Here is a 16,194-nt window from a genome sequence, read left to right as displayed (position 1 = left end):
GTCTACACATGGAATGACTAGAGACGCAGCATCTTCATTACAGCAATCCCCGGACTCTGAGAGCCAGGCTTCAGCCCTGCATATCACTCTCTTCTGACACCTGCACAGGTGAGTGAGGAAGCATTTACCACAGGGGTTAACGCTGCAGGTTTTATCCTTGCTGGGTCACCTTCTCCCAAGCCCAAGGGTCTATATTTCCTGCCTCAATACAGACCATCTCATCTTTTCACTACGTCACTCTGCGATAGCTAATGAGAGCCAGAAATTGTCATATGTTTTAAGCAAAGTCTTCAACATGAAAGAGGCTGCTAAAATAAACAAAGAGAAACAAGAACAATTTAAAGGGAACAAATAATGAAGGGAGCAGAAGGATCACTGAAACAAACTAGAATTAATATCCTTCAGTAAAAAGAAAATGTCACCTTCATACACAGGAACACGATGCTGTGAAAAGGAACAACCAGGACACGTGATATTTCAGAAGAGTTTCCGGAAAGACAAAGCTGGTCAGAGACTAGTGATCAGAAATCAGAATGACATTGGACTAATGACAGCAGTGTTAAGTTGTAGAAGACAATGAGAACTTCCTTCAGAATCCTGGGGAAAAAGTCTTGCCAACTTTGAGTTATGTACTCAATTTCTCAATGAATGTGGATATATAATAGAGATGTTTTTAGGCACTTACCTTGTCAAAATATGTAAGTTCTGTTCATTCTTTCTCAAGAAGCTCCTAGAAAGTGAGCTCTAAGCAAGAGGGAAAATCAAGAAGTATTTAACTCCAGACAGAGGTAGAGCAAGGTCTAAAATGAGGGCAGAGCAGATGACACTGTAGGGGTAGAAGAAATTTCCTCTACCCTCTGGGTTCTTTTGGCTGGTCTAAAAATTAAACTTACATGAGATGGAATAACAGGAGAAAATAAAACAAATTTAATAACATGTATACATGGACAAAACTCAAGAACACTGAGTAATTCACCAAAATGGCTGAAGCTACCACCTTAAATACCATCTTCAGCTAAAGACAAAGGAGGATGTTGGGAGTAGTGGTTTGGGACTTCAAAGGGGAGGAAGGCAATTCATGTGGAGATGGAAAAGCAAAAGTTTGGTAAACAAATGTTTGTCATACCTTGCAGAGACAATGGGACATGGAGAGGACTTTGATCAAATGGGCCTTGCTAGGTTCCTCCCTGTCTACCACACCTGGTTCTTATTATACTATAGTTATCTGTGGTGATAGCTCCTTCCTGGAACAGGCCTTCTATCTTAAATACTTTTAGGAAGTTAGGAGGAAGGTCAAAATTTCTTCCTGAGTCTTGCTCTTAAAACTAATTAAGCTGAAGAGACACATTCTGGGGTAGAAAATTCTGCTCCCCTACAGTTCAAAAAGCAAAAGTCCTGGGGGCAGAGGTCTCTGAAAGCCATATATCCAAGACAGAAACACACAGAAAGCTGATAGATTACCTGAATTATGTGATAATTTTGAGAAAGGCTTTATGTAATTGTTGGTTTAGGAAGAAATAGTAATGGATACATTGACAAATAATCAAATCTGAATAATTAAGCCATTATTAATCCTTGGTAATGAATAATAATACAATTGAGAATGCAATTTTAGTACAGAACTTATCTCTGTTGTTATATTATAAATAGGGATTAAATTATGACACAACCATACAAAGTGAGGGAGGAAAACACCTTTGTGAATATGTATGTTTGTACATGAGTGTGTTCTGTTCATATGTGAACATTCATAGTGAAGTTCGTGTGGTAAGAGTGCTCAATCTTCATCCTCCATAGAGGAAAACGCATAGTGTCTAAAACTGAAAAATCAAGAGACAGCAGAATAAGGGTAATGTTGAGAATTTATAGGTACATAAATAAAGAAATGGCTAAAATATATAAAATGATTGCTTCTGGGGAGTGTTATTTGGATATAAGATGGAGTTTTCATTATAAATCTGGCCATACTACATGCTTTTTAAAACTGCGTAGACGTATTACTTTAATAAAAGTAATTTTAAAAAAGTTTTTTAAAAATATTTTGAAATTTATTGGAAGAAAAAACAAGAAGTCATCACCAAACACTTACTGAGACGCTGGGGTACCAAAGTTTCATTTTCATAAATGTGATCATACATTAGAAAGAATCAAATAATTATTGGTTCCTTTGGGGAAGAAGTTAAGGGTGGAAATTCAGGCCTTGATCTAAATGTTTCTCTCTAGGAAAACTGCCCTCAGCTCATGAGAGATGGGTCAGTGTTCATGTTATGCTCTTCCACAACATCCTAAATGTTCTGTGTCATAGTCAATACACATACTGTTGTGACTAGTTTGTCTGCCACTAGACAGTGAATCTCAACAGGGATGGGAAGTGCGTCTGTCATCTTAATCTCTATAGTCCCATGGCCTAACACGCAGCTGTTATAGCATTGGCTTTCAACGTATATTTGTGTGATAAATGTTGAATGACTGAGGTGTCCCTCTCAAACAGAAATGCTTTGTCTGGTTGAAGACATAGAAACCATAAAACTAGAAATTCAATCATGAGGTTTTCAAATTATATCGCTGACTTCTGCTCACTGTTTACTCACCTGGATTGTAAACTATTTTACAATCTCAAATCATTTCAAAAGTATTCTTATTAGAGTCTCTTGGCACATTTTAGGCACATTCACAGACCAATGGCCATTTGCAAATTTGCATCACAGTCCTAATTTCATTAGCTTTTATTAGGAAGCATGAACTCAGGAAAAAAATGTAATAAAGGCTTAAAAAGGGCAAAAAAGCATTCATTATTCTTTGATTAAATTTCTAATCAGTATTCATTTCCACTTTCTTCCAAGTTACACTGGAACATAGCAAATAAAAAACAAATCACCAAGCCTGGCAATATTTAAAATGTGAATGTCACTTTCCAAATTCATTACTTTCTTTTCCTCAAGGCAACAGATAGCTTAGCTTTCATGGCAAGAAAAATAGTTCCTCTGTGGTCATTTCTATGCGTTAAAAGATTTTAAATTTTCGAAGACATTATTCCAGCTTGATCTAACAACTGCTGAAGGCAAACACAGACCATTTACAATATGATTTTTCTCCCACTCAATGGCTTTTACTATATGCTTCCAAGACCTATCAGTGCATTTGATAATAGGAGACTCTTCTACTTTTAAATGTTGTTTGTTTCATTAATGTAATATATGACATGGACCTTCATTTTTGAAAACTGCATCAATATCTTCCCGTGAAGGAAGGTGAACTGAGAAGAAAGAGCACTCTATGCCTTTCCATCACCGAAGACTCTTGTTGGAGTCACACCACTTCGCCTGTCCTATGAATGAATCCAAAGACAGTTTAGGGGGCAATTTTCTGCAACACTGGTAAATAGTACGGTAGTGTCTCGAATTCATTTAAGTCTGTTAAAAACTTGAGAGTATTATGCTAAGAGAAATAAGTCAGACCGAGAAAGACACGTACCATATGATTTCACTCATATGTGGAAGATAAACAAACAAACACATAGATAAAGATAACAGATTGGTGGTTGGGGGGAAGGGGGTTGGGGGAGGTTGAAATGGGTAAAGGGGAACAAATGTACGGTGACAGATAAAAACTAGACTATTGGTGGTGAACACAATACAGTCTATACAGAAATTGATATATGATAAAGTACACTGGAAATTTACACAATGTTATAAACCAATATGACCTCAATAAAATAATTAAAAAGATGGAAAAAACCCCAATCTCTAAAATTATATTTTTAATTTAAAGCAATGTATGTCAAATTTCACAACTAGAATAAAAAACAACAAAGCATTTATCTGAATCCTTTATACTTGTTTACCTGAATCTGAGTAGACGAAGCCTCAAATTGCTGGTGATTTTTTCCCAGTATTTTGTTTAAATCTGGACTTTTTTTTTAGTGATTTTTATTACTCAGCCTTAGTTCTGAAATATTTATCTTAAACCTCTTCTTCTTACACAATTTTCTAGATTATAAATATATGAGTGTTCTCCCTACCTCATTTGAACTTCAAAGCACTGTCCATGAACTCACCTTTGTTATTTTTAAAGTAATCGTTAATGAATTTCCATATAGCTGTGATAAGATTAACAGAATTCAGGTCTGACTTCCAACAAACTGAGCTTCCACAATTTACAAATGTAACCTTTCTCAACTTTAAATGGACTTGCTCCACCATTTCTCACAATTTGCCTATAGTACGTGTATTTTATTTTTCCCATTTTACTGAATTTTTTTTTTAATTTTCTTTTGCTGAGGAAGATTAGCCCTGAGCCAAAATCTGTTGCCAATATTCCTCTTTTTTTGCTTGAGGAAGTTAGCCCTGAGCTGACATCTGTGCTAGCCTTCCTCCACTTTATATGTGGGTTGCCACCACAGCATGGCTGAGGAGTGGTACATGTCCACACCCGGGATCTGAACTGGTGAACCCAGGCCCCTGAAGTGGAGCATACCAAACTTAACTACTATGCCACAGAGCTGGCCCCGCCATTTTACTGAATTTTTCAAATGTTCAGGAATTTCTCCAAGGCCTCACAGCTATTAAGTATGAAGTGAAGATTCTAGTCCAATAAATCTGACTCTAGTGTGCAAAAACTTAACCTTTATGCTATTTGGTGTAAAATGTCACATCTGTATAATGTTCATCCATAAAATGTATAGTAATTATTTTTTATAGGCTTTGGAATGTCTTTGCCTTCTAAAAAGTAGAAAATAAAGTGGACTGGTGAAATTGCACATCTCGTTAATTTAGTGATTATCTAATGTGTTCCTCACAAATGTATATTCAGATTATCTAGAAAATAATATATTAGGAAACACTGACAATGTCTGGGCTCAAGTCGGCATTTGACTTATAATGGTATAATTAGGTGAATCTGCAAAATTTCAGTGTTCAGCTTTTAACAGTGTTCCTCCAAAGGGGAGATGCTGACCCCTGGGGACATTTAGATACATATCAGAGGATCACTAATCCCTGTGAAAGACTTTACTATGTGAATACAAAAAACTAAGTTTTTGATTTTGCCTGGAAGTGTTTCTAATCTGATTGAAAAAACAGGACAAGCATTCATTAATCGAACAGAGACAACATAAGTCAACATACAACCATGTGACAAATTGAATAGAGTCATAAAAATTGAGAAAAAGAAAAAAAACCTTTCTGAATTGGATAACTTTTGGTAATGTATGTGAATGCCATACATATATTTATACATGAAGGCAATGAAAAAAATAAGGTTTGCACAACATTGTGAAGGTACTGAATGCCACTGAATTGTAAACTTTAATATAGTTAACTTTATATTATGTGAATTTTACCTCAATAAGTAATTAATTTGCATATATTATTTTATTTGTAACATGTTGATTGAATAGAAAGTCAGTCATTATTTTCAGGTAGGTCTGAGGGTATAGAGAAACTATTTTCACTCAATTCAATTACTTTACAAGTTTATATATGTTCAATACCATTAAAAATTTTAATGCATTAAAAATAAAAGATAAAAATTACTCAAACTCTCATCATCCATAAATAATTAATTTAGTAGTTGAGAGTATTTTCCTCTAAATTTTTTCTTTTATGCGTTCATTTATTTTTTCATAATTGGAATTATGTTGTTTATGGGTTTCTGTCTTCCTTTATTCTTTTAATATTTCATCTCCACCAATTTCCCAAGTCCATTCTACTGTATCATAGTTACTTTATTCATGTTTATATTTATTTAGCCTCTAATCTTTAGACTAAAGGAATTTATTTTACTAACATCATGGTTTGAGTAATACCTTTGAAAATACCAAACTTTTTATACATCTCTAATTACTTTTTATTTCCAAAAGGAAAATTAACAATTCAAAGAATATGACTTTTTCTGGATATGACCAAATTCTCTCAGAAAATGAAAACTAATTTCTACTCCCTCTGGCATTGCTTTTCTCTCAACAAAGCTAACAAAATTTGAATGTTATCACATTTTAAAATTGTTAATATGATACTCATAGATTTCATTGTCTTTATTTTTTACCTACTTATTTTCAAATCAGCTTTATATTTTTATAAATGTGAGATTTTATTTCTAGTCTATAATTTTTTGTTTATATGCTTTACCATTTTTTCTACTGGATTTATGATAGTTTTAAATGATTTATAAGTAAACTTTATTTATGGTTGGTAATTTTATAATTGTCATATTTGTTGCAGATATATTCTATTTGGTAATTTGTCTTAAATTTATGTGATTTTTTCTTAAGTTCCAAAATTTTAAAACTTCGTAAAATCATATTTCCTTTGTGAGTTGAAATTTATTACTAATATTAACAGATTGTTTAAACATGAATCTATACTTATAATTCCTTTTAGTTTAGATTTATTCTGTCTGGATGTTACTTGGTATGAGGGATTTTGTTTCAAATAATAGCCTTCCCAAAATATTTCTTACTTTTCCCATCCCTTTGTGATGCATCACGTATGTGAAATAAACATAATAATCTATATGTGTAGATATCTCCCTATAGTTGTACTACAGTTGTAAATATGCCTATATTTTTATCCACACCTGGATTAAATAATCTATATGAGGGTTATTCTATTCCATTCAACATTTTCCTAGACTATATAAACTTCCAATATCACACAGACTTCCTATTTTTCTATACAGGTTCTCTTCTGCCATGTATTCATGTATGTACTGTCTCTCTCAACTTTGCCTTCTCCATCTCGAGGCAGAGACTCTGGTATACTTTTCTTTCTAATTTTCTCTTTTGTCTGCTATAGTTTTAGTCCATAATTGTACTTAATACACTTATCATTGAAACAACAAATAACGGTTAAGTGTTTCTATTCCTAACTTCTAATTATAATGGCGTTGGTAAGAATTTCATAGACGTGTGTGTGCGTGCTTGTAAGTAAGAATAAGCAGAATTCTGTGTAGTTTGGGCACGCAGATGGTTTGTCCAAAAGGTGGACATTTTGTTCCCATAACATACAAACTATTGCATTTTTAAATAATTAATTTCTATTATGGCAATGGGATTCTGTTTTATGTCCCACAAAAAGGTATGCCATTTTCCTTTAAAGAAGGATGATTATTTAATCTATCATCAAAACTGGGACACTTTCAAGAGTGGAAGGAGGCACTATTAACGATTTCACTTGGACAGCCGGCACAGATCGAGGCTGCCCCGGGAAAGACTAGATAACAGGTGACTTCACTGTCGTGTTCTGACATCTGAGGTTTGCCATTGTGCTTTGTCAACCTCGTGCATGGTTAAACAATATTGGTTAATTAGACAAGTTGCGGTCTCTGTTGCCATGTATGACCCATATTTCAGTGATGAGTTGCTCAATACAGCACCTAGAGCGTTTATTTTTTATGGACAAATAAAGAAACTTGTATAAATGCATAAGCAGAAGTTATACAAAGGGAAATCTACAAGAACAGCCCAATGTCTTAAGAATCATATGTTTGAACATCTATGTACTTAATATACTTAGGTTCATGTGTGGACGGGTGAATCAACAGTTTGTTTTCCCATTTTTCATTCAAGTAAGTCATCTGCAATACAAGCAGAACTAATCATATTTAAAAGTTATCCTGAATTTGAATCATAAAAAATTAGATTGTAAACCAAACTTTAAAACTGGTTTTACAAATAAAAGTGTAAATGAAAAAGATTTTAGTCACCTTCCCAATAAGATAGACTGATACAAAAGTTTAGTCTCTAAAAGTGAGTATCTTTTTCAACTTTGTTATGAAATTGTCTCTTATTCTTAATCTGTTTACATAAACTGGAACAGACATTTGTCATTTAAATTGAAGTCAGCTTTTTTCAGCATATTTACATAAAACATCTTTTTCAACTAGTTTAACTGTACCTTGGAAACAAAAAAATACAAAATACTTGTTAATTAATAATTTAACATCATTAAAATCTAATAAGAAACTGGCTGGATGTTTTCAAATGCTGAATCATTTGAGCTGAATTGATTTTTTCCATTATGGATTATGATTTCTTAGATATACGACATTCAGAGATATAACCCAGATACTTTGTAATACTGAGTTTCAGACTAAAAACTTTTAATACTTTCCTTGAATTTTAATGTGAAATGAAAGTTTTAAAATTAAAATTAAATTTTTAAAAATTCATTAACAGTTATAATATTTCCCATTTCCTCTGTTCTCAAAAAGACACTCCAATTATTTGTAGCTCTGTGATTGATGAAAGAAACAATGTGGAAATAAGGTGAAAACTTTATATATTCTCCAAAGGAAGTCATTATTCAACCATGAGGAATACTAAATCTTGATGAAGAGATCAATTACAAATGGCTCTGTATGTTCACTCAGAATTGCATGTTTCCAGTAATGAACTGCATCACCATTACAAAAGCTGGATATTAACCACTGAGATTTGATAAAATGAAATCCAGGAAACAAATCATTATTATTATTATTTGCCTTAGGTGCGCGATATAATGATTTCAATTTATTTCAAGATACACAGAGAACATAAATCATGAGTTTAAAGGAAGTTACTTTTTCGCTCATTTTATTTTCACCTTTTAACTTCGAGGTTTTTCTAGAAGCAGCAGACAACACCATCTCACACAAATGGCATTATATTCTCTGACCAATGAATCTAAATGTCTATCATAGTTTATTTTCACATGCAGGATGAACACTTAACATTAGCCTACAGTTGAATAAAATCATCTAACGCAAAGGCTATTTTGCAGTAAAGTGTTGGATAGCTCACGAAATTGAACACTGTATAGAAAGTGAAGAACAGAATGGTTGGATGGGCAGAATGGTTGTAAGTGTGTCGGTTGTTTCCCCTCACGATCACGGGGTGACTGGGAGCTGCTGCTTGATGCTCCTGCCCAGCATCGGGAGAGCGGATTTACTGCACATCGCTAACCCCGGAAAGGATCAGGCTTCAAAAGTCAAAGTTCGATTTCTACTGAATGCGTATCGATTTTGCACGATCGTGAAGTCAAAAGCTCTTAAATTGAATCTTGAGTTGAGGACCATTTCAAGTTGTAGTGTATAGCACAATTTTTCATAAGGGAAGTTTGCAATTGAGGAACGATTCCTCTGTTGTATAGCTTCTCATTGCTCTGTATAGAAGTGTTCTTAGCATATTCTCTTTAAGCAACACAGCATGCTCAGGATCTTTCGCTCAGATTTTTTGATGGCCTTATGGCCTAAGATGATAAACGAATTCAGGTTTATTTGATCTCCTTTACATAACACTCAGCCAGAAGCAATGGTTTTTCTTAGCACATGGAGTGAAACTTGTACACCTTTCAGATTTGATTAGCAGGAGAAATTCTGCAATAACCGTTGTGGGGAGAAACCCTGAGTGTGACCTTTGTTGACATTCAGATCACATCACGTGATTGCAGTCTCTCCTTTTCTAGTAGGACTATCTCTCCGGCCACTCTTCCTAAAGCAGTAGCTATACACTACTGATGCCAAGTCAAATGAGATTCATAGCAGCCTGCTAATGTCCCAATACAATATAATTTTTTATAAAAGGCATAAATATTGTTTAAATAAATAAGGCTGATCTCTTAAATAGTATTGTGAAAATTCATGATTTTTTTTAAAAAAACGAATAACTTCCATTCCATTGGGGGATATCATTCGTTCAGAAAGCATTTCTTCCCTCTCAGGTGAATTGCAGCCTCTGCTTCTTCACGTGACATCTGGTTTCTCACAGACTCCAGTATTATTATATTTTTTATTTGCCAGAGATCTGTAAATAAAACTAAGATGACAAAATTCTGTCTTCTCTTGGTGAAAAAGACAATAAGTTAAGCACACATCCTATGTAAAGTATATTAAATGAAAAAAAAAATCATATGCCAGGAAGAGGTATGTGAGTAAATATGTTATTGATGGATTCAATACGTCCTTTATAAACCTTACACAAGCTCTCACAAAAGAATTGTCCTACACTGGATTTGAATTGTAGTTGCATTTTGAAAAATGAACGCAGTGGAATTTTAAATTGGAAGACACATTCAACTATTTATTGTACTAATCCTTACTGATGAAATCTATTGGTGTACAACCCTAAAGAAACATTGCATGCAAATCTCATATTTAATCCTCTAGAAGAGTTCAAGGATAATTGTACTGAAAAAAGTACTTATTCTGAAGTATGATTCATTACTTGATTTTATTTTCTTCATTATCTTGGATACAAATTATACATTAATTTCATATTCCTTATCATCATATATTTCATATGCTTTCTTCATAGATGATAATTTAAGAAAAATTTGCTTTAAAGTACTTGTATGTGATTTGTGTTTAAAAATATTCATGATATTAAAGCTGTGTCTCTTTAATTGCCATGTGCAAAATGATCTTTTCAAATGTGAAATTTCCTTTGCATTTTATATATCTACCTAGATTTCTACTGTGTATATAATTTTGCCATTGTGCATTATTTACTAAACATAACTGTAGTGGAGTATTTTAATTACAAATTCTATTTCTTAGGGTCACTTGAGGATTTTTTCAGTCTTCTGAAATATTAGAAATGCAATTCAACTATCACCAAGTGATTTATTGAGAATATAGTATTATTTCATATCATTCATAAACACGAAATTCCATAGCAACTGTAGATTTATTACTTAATAGATTAACAGAGGTGATTGCAAAGGGTGTGGCAGAGTTATTGGTCATATGTCATTTACCTGTGTGGTCATGTCAAGCGATTTCAAAGCATTTTAACAATTATATTTAGATGAGAATTTGTAGAATACTTGAGTCTGTGATTAAAAACAATTATTCAAAAATAAAGTAGTGATTCAATTTGATTCATTATTTCCCTTACTTACAGACTAGTGACCCATTTTATTATTTATTATAATAATACAATAACATTTTAGCTGCTGATACTGACTTGTAGGGACTATGCAGATCATGTCAATGGGAAAGACAACAATGATCCCAGGAGTGGAAATTGTGGGGATGGATGTACCTTGCAAGCCACCACATTCTCATAACTGTGAGACGAAAGGGTATCAGCAGAGGCTGGTAACCAATATATTGCATATTCCCAAGCTGGGATCTCCTGGAGCTCGTCCAGCCCTGGAAGTAAAGAAAATGTAATAGCAGTTTCGTTTCTTAACCCCTCTTTTATCTAGTTGCTTCTCCAAATGTGGTCCACAGATGATATTTATCAGAATCATCTGGGATTTGGGTTTAAAATGTTGTTTCCAAAAGTACTCAGTTACAGCTCTGAAGAAAAGGAGCCAGGAATTGGAATTTTAAACACTTCTGGTGATACCTATGCATAATGGAGATTAAAAACAACTGCTCCAATAATTTGGTCTACATATCTCCTGCATATCATATAGAGGTTAGTTATAGACCTCGTCTGTGGAAGCGGAAGATGCCCATGGCTAATGGCTATTTTCATTTGTCATTAGGAAAAGTCCTTTGACAATCTGACCAAAGTGGGAAGGTTCAACATTATTCCTGTGACCAGGTCTATGCCTTATATCCAAATTGTTTTAAGTAGGTCCTTGATGTATCTCCCAGTGATCAAGTCCCAGGCTTATTCTTTCTAGTCTTTATGGGGAGTAGTGGCAATTGCTAATCTTACGAATATGGTTTAATATGACTCATTATTTTTTCTACCTAATGCCATACTATAATATTATTTTATTAGCAGAATCTCAACCCTCATATATTCATTGTTTAAAAGTTCTTCATCACTGTATTTCACAGGTCTGATAAAATGCATGGTTGTGTATCCTACTGAATCTCCATTTTATTGACCACATATTGCCTGGTGTGCAATCCATTACCAGTGGCTCCTGTATTCTGGGGGTATTATGCTCCTGATCTCTAACTGGTCTTCTATTGACTGTAGCTGGGTCTTCCCTCTCCTGTGTGTATATTTTATGCTGCGAGATACAGATTTTGTTTCAGATTCACCCCCTCATCCCAAATGTGCGAATACTCTAGCACACCAACACAGTACTTGGAGCCAAGAGGGCCCCTGCCCAGACGTACACTATTATTTTATAGATTAGGTGGTCCTTCCTTTAATACTTAAATTGGATTCATTGCTTCTACATATCAATATCCACCTAGTACATGAGTCTGTGTTCTCAGCACCTCCGTCCTGGAGTATCTACTTCCCGTATGTACCTATTTCCACCTATGCTTCTCTGGTTTACATGCCTTTGCGCAGGTTGATCCTTATGCCTAAAATGCTCCCTTTATGCAGGACACTCATCTTTGTGGGATAGTGTTTTTTAAACAGAAAAGAAGTAAAAAAGCCTCCTCAGAAATAGCAGAATCAACTACAACTGTTTCAAACAGCTGCGACCAAAACAATGTGTCAACATGATTTCCTTAATTTGAATTTTATTCTAATGTCAGTTATTTATGCACTTTTGTTCTACCAAACTCTGAGCCACTGAGAACAAGGACTGTTTTTCACTCACGTTTATATTTGCAGGTCCTCACTCAATGACTGTATTCCTGAATGAAGGCATTTTAGCAAACGATGTCCAGTAAAACTCTTATCAACCATTAGTTTTAAGAACGCGTGCATAAAATCAATCAGATTTATTAACGTTTTCTCTGAATTGGTAATTTTCTTTCATCTCCAAATCCTAGGTTGTATCAGTGATCTGATACTTACGCTTTGTAAAATTAATATTCTGTAGAATATACTTAAAAAAATTTGTTTTTAATGGACATTTCAGCCATGATCATGCCAACTTGCCATTTCCCTAGTCTTTAGTGTTACAGGATTCTCTGGATATCACACTATCTATTGGAACTTCTCTCCAAGTACTTTTTTCTGGTTGGTTATTTACATTTCTTAGATTTACTTCCAACTAAAGGCTTTTCATATTTTACATCTTTTTTTTTTTTTTTTTTTTTTTTACTACTAGTGTTCTCCGATTTATTACTTCTGGGTTTCTGTGATCCATAACTTTCCCTGAGAGAATCTTCTTTAACTATTAAATTCTAACTATGTCAGTTAAAACACACCTTTTGAAATAGAATTGGGTGATAAATTTTTCACTTCTTCCTAAAATAATATGCAAAACCTGTTAACATGACGTTAAGTTCCAATTTGAATAATTACATCATTCTTAAAAAAAAGCTACAACATGAATTCCCTTTAATTGGATCTGTTTATTGTTGAAAGGAATTTCTAGAGAACAAAAGGGAAAAATGTGTCACAGATTAGCAACCCAAAACACCTTGTAATCAAATGTAAAAGTTAGTTTTCAACAACCCTGGAAAATGCAATCAAGGAAGTATGGATATTAACTAAAATGATGTTGAAAATTGCATCTTGTCTGTCCTCAACATTCAAATGGCTTAGATCTTCCTGCCAGGGGACATTCTCTTTCTCTGCCATGCTCCCTGGGTGGCTTATGTACCACTTGACAGTCACTGAAGTTCTGCATCCTCAGCATCTTGAGCTGATTCCTGAAGGTCATCAGTGCTGGTACAACCCTCCTTCATTTCAGAGCATCCTCCTTCACATGGTCTTTCCTGAGCTGCTTCTTTTGTGGAGTACAGCTTTGCAATTTTACAACATAATGCAAATCATTTTCTAACTATCTAAAGTGATTCACTCTTTTGGTATTTCAGCTCCTTTCCATAAAGAAATTGGGAGTTCCTCTTGATATCTCTTGTTAATAGATCAAGGAAGATCTTAACTAAATGGTCTGCTAAAGAAACTTGCCTCTCCACACATTATCCAGTTACCTGGAAAACACTCAAACATTTTTTTTTTTTAATCTTCATTCAATATGAGTTTCTGTCTATTTAGGGAATTACCTGGTAGGCTCAGCAGCAGTCTTTAAGATCAAACCTTGTTGCAGAAACTCGGTCCCTGGCATTACTGCCTTTCCCTAAGGGATGGTTTTTCATGAAGGCCCAGTGAGGACTTATGTTAACAGGAAGCTATCAGCCTACCTGATAACCAGAGGGATATAGAAGCAGCAGATCTATAAATTATTGCTCATTCTGTGGCCCTATTAATGAAGTTGGAAACTTTAGCTGGCACAGAACAGAAACTGAAATAATAAAAACACAAGACTTGACAACGTGTCACCTTGAACTGAAAGTCGAAATTTACTCTGGTATGATTTAGGATCTCAGCATCTCTCACTTACTGCAGTAGACTTTTAAATGCTTCCCTTCAATTATTCACTCAAGAAAAAGATTACTGAGTGCCAATTATATGCCAGACATTGTTCTATGCACTGGGAATACATTAGTGAACCAGAGAGAGAAAATCTTTTAGCTCATGAAACTTACATACTAGAGGAAGTAGCAAGATGGTATAAAATACACATAACAATTAAGTAAATTATATAACATTTTAGAGATTGAAATGAGATTAAAATAATAAAAGAGTGCAGGGTACAATTACTCAGTTATGCTGAGTGGGGAAGGAGATTGCAATGTTGAATAGAACAGTTGGAATAGACCCAATGAGAAGGCAAAATTGATCTAAGACTTGAAGAAAGCAAGATAATTCATCACGATGATGTCTGAGGAAAAACGAGTCCAATCAGAGGAAAGAGCTGGTGCACAGACATGAAATATCCTTGTATATTAAGGGATCCAGTATGGCTGGAGCAGAGTGAGCAGCGAGAACAGCACAATTTAGGGAGAAAGAGATGTAAGGCTTCGAGTCATTTTTTTTTGTTTTTTAAAGATTGGCACCTGAGCTAACATCCGTTGCCAATCTTCTTCTTTTCTTTTTACTCTTCCTCTTCTCCCTAAAGCCCCCCAGTACATAGTTGTACACCCCAGTTGGAAGTCCTTCCAGTGGTGCCATGCAGGATGCAGCCTCAGCGTGGCTTGATGAGCGGTGCTAGGGCTGCACCCAGGATTGGAACCAGGGAAACCCTGGATCCTAGAAGCAGAGCCTGCAAATTCAACCACTTGGTCATGGGCTGGCCTCCTGGAGCCATTTTGAAGAAGATTTAGCATGGTGCTAATAACACCAAAGGTATTTAAATGATATCCATTATTATGAAAGAGAATCCTGGATTACAGAAAGAGAGTACATTAGTTTCCTATGGTGGCCATAACAAATTACTATAAAATTGGTGGCTTGAAACAACAGAAATGTATTCTCTCACTGTTCTGCAGGTCACAGTCTGAATCAATGTCAGTGGGCTGAAATCATAGTGTTAACCTCTTTCAGTTTCTGGTGGCTGCTGGCATTCCTTGGCTTGTGGCCACATTGCTCTAATCTTCAAGGCCAACATCTTCAAACCTCTCTCGTCTCTGTCTTCACAAGACCTTCTCCTTTGCATGGGTCAAATCTCCCTCTGCCTCCCTCTTTTAAGGAAACTTGCGATTGCATTTAGGACCTGCCAGGATAATCTCCCCATCTCAAACTAATAGATACCATCGGCCTGCAAACTTTCTAGTAATTTTATGTTTGATTGTACACATGGCATTGTTGCCTTGTAGAGGGAGCTAAGTGATACTCTAGTAAAAGCCTGATTCACCAAGAGAGAAGCTTTTGCTTGATAGGATTCCAAATTACCATTATGTCTAATCAGCTTCTCACAGGGTCCCCTCCTTCCCATTACAAAATGCATATGAAGCACAGGTTTATATTGGGAACCTTTTCAATAGACAGCCTGTAGCTATGAATTTAACCTCTCTCGTTCTTGCAAACGCCTACAATTTTATCTTCTTCATCCAAGCATATCCACTGAACAATTTAAGATTTTATTAGATTTCATTGGCCTTGAGTTTAAAGTTTATATCCCAGGGCCTACACCCTATATACTATATATCTTTCCAGATAGGACCTACGTCTGGAAGCATATGCCATTGTTTTGTTGATTTCTTTTTAAGCAAGAATCATTCTAACTCAAATAAAACACAGTGTTATACAGATGAGTGGGTTATGCAAAACCATCTTGCATTGAAGTGCTCCATGAAATGAGGGAACAAAGGAATAAAGTTAGCATGTGCTGCTAATTCTATTTTCATATTAGATTTTCACATGATTCCTCTCTTGTCAAGAGAGCTTAGCAATGTTCCAGGAAAAGCCTTGTTCAGGGAGAGCGTCCAGGACTCAGAGTCATCATCAGAAGAGATTAACGTTTTGTACTTTGGTAGGACCTTCAGTTTTCAACCTTGATGTGA

This window comes from Equus quagga, chromosome 12 (genome assembly GCF_021613505.1).
Source record: "Equus quagga isolate Etosha38 chromosome 12, UCLA_HA_Equagga_1.0, whole genome shotgun sequence".
Classification (NCBI taxonomy): domain Eukaryota; kingdom Metazoa; phylum Chordata; class Mammalia; order Perissodactyla; family Equidae; genus Equus; species Equus quagga.
Note: the sequence above shows the minus strand (reverse complement) of the source record.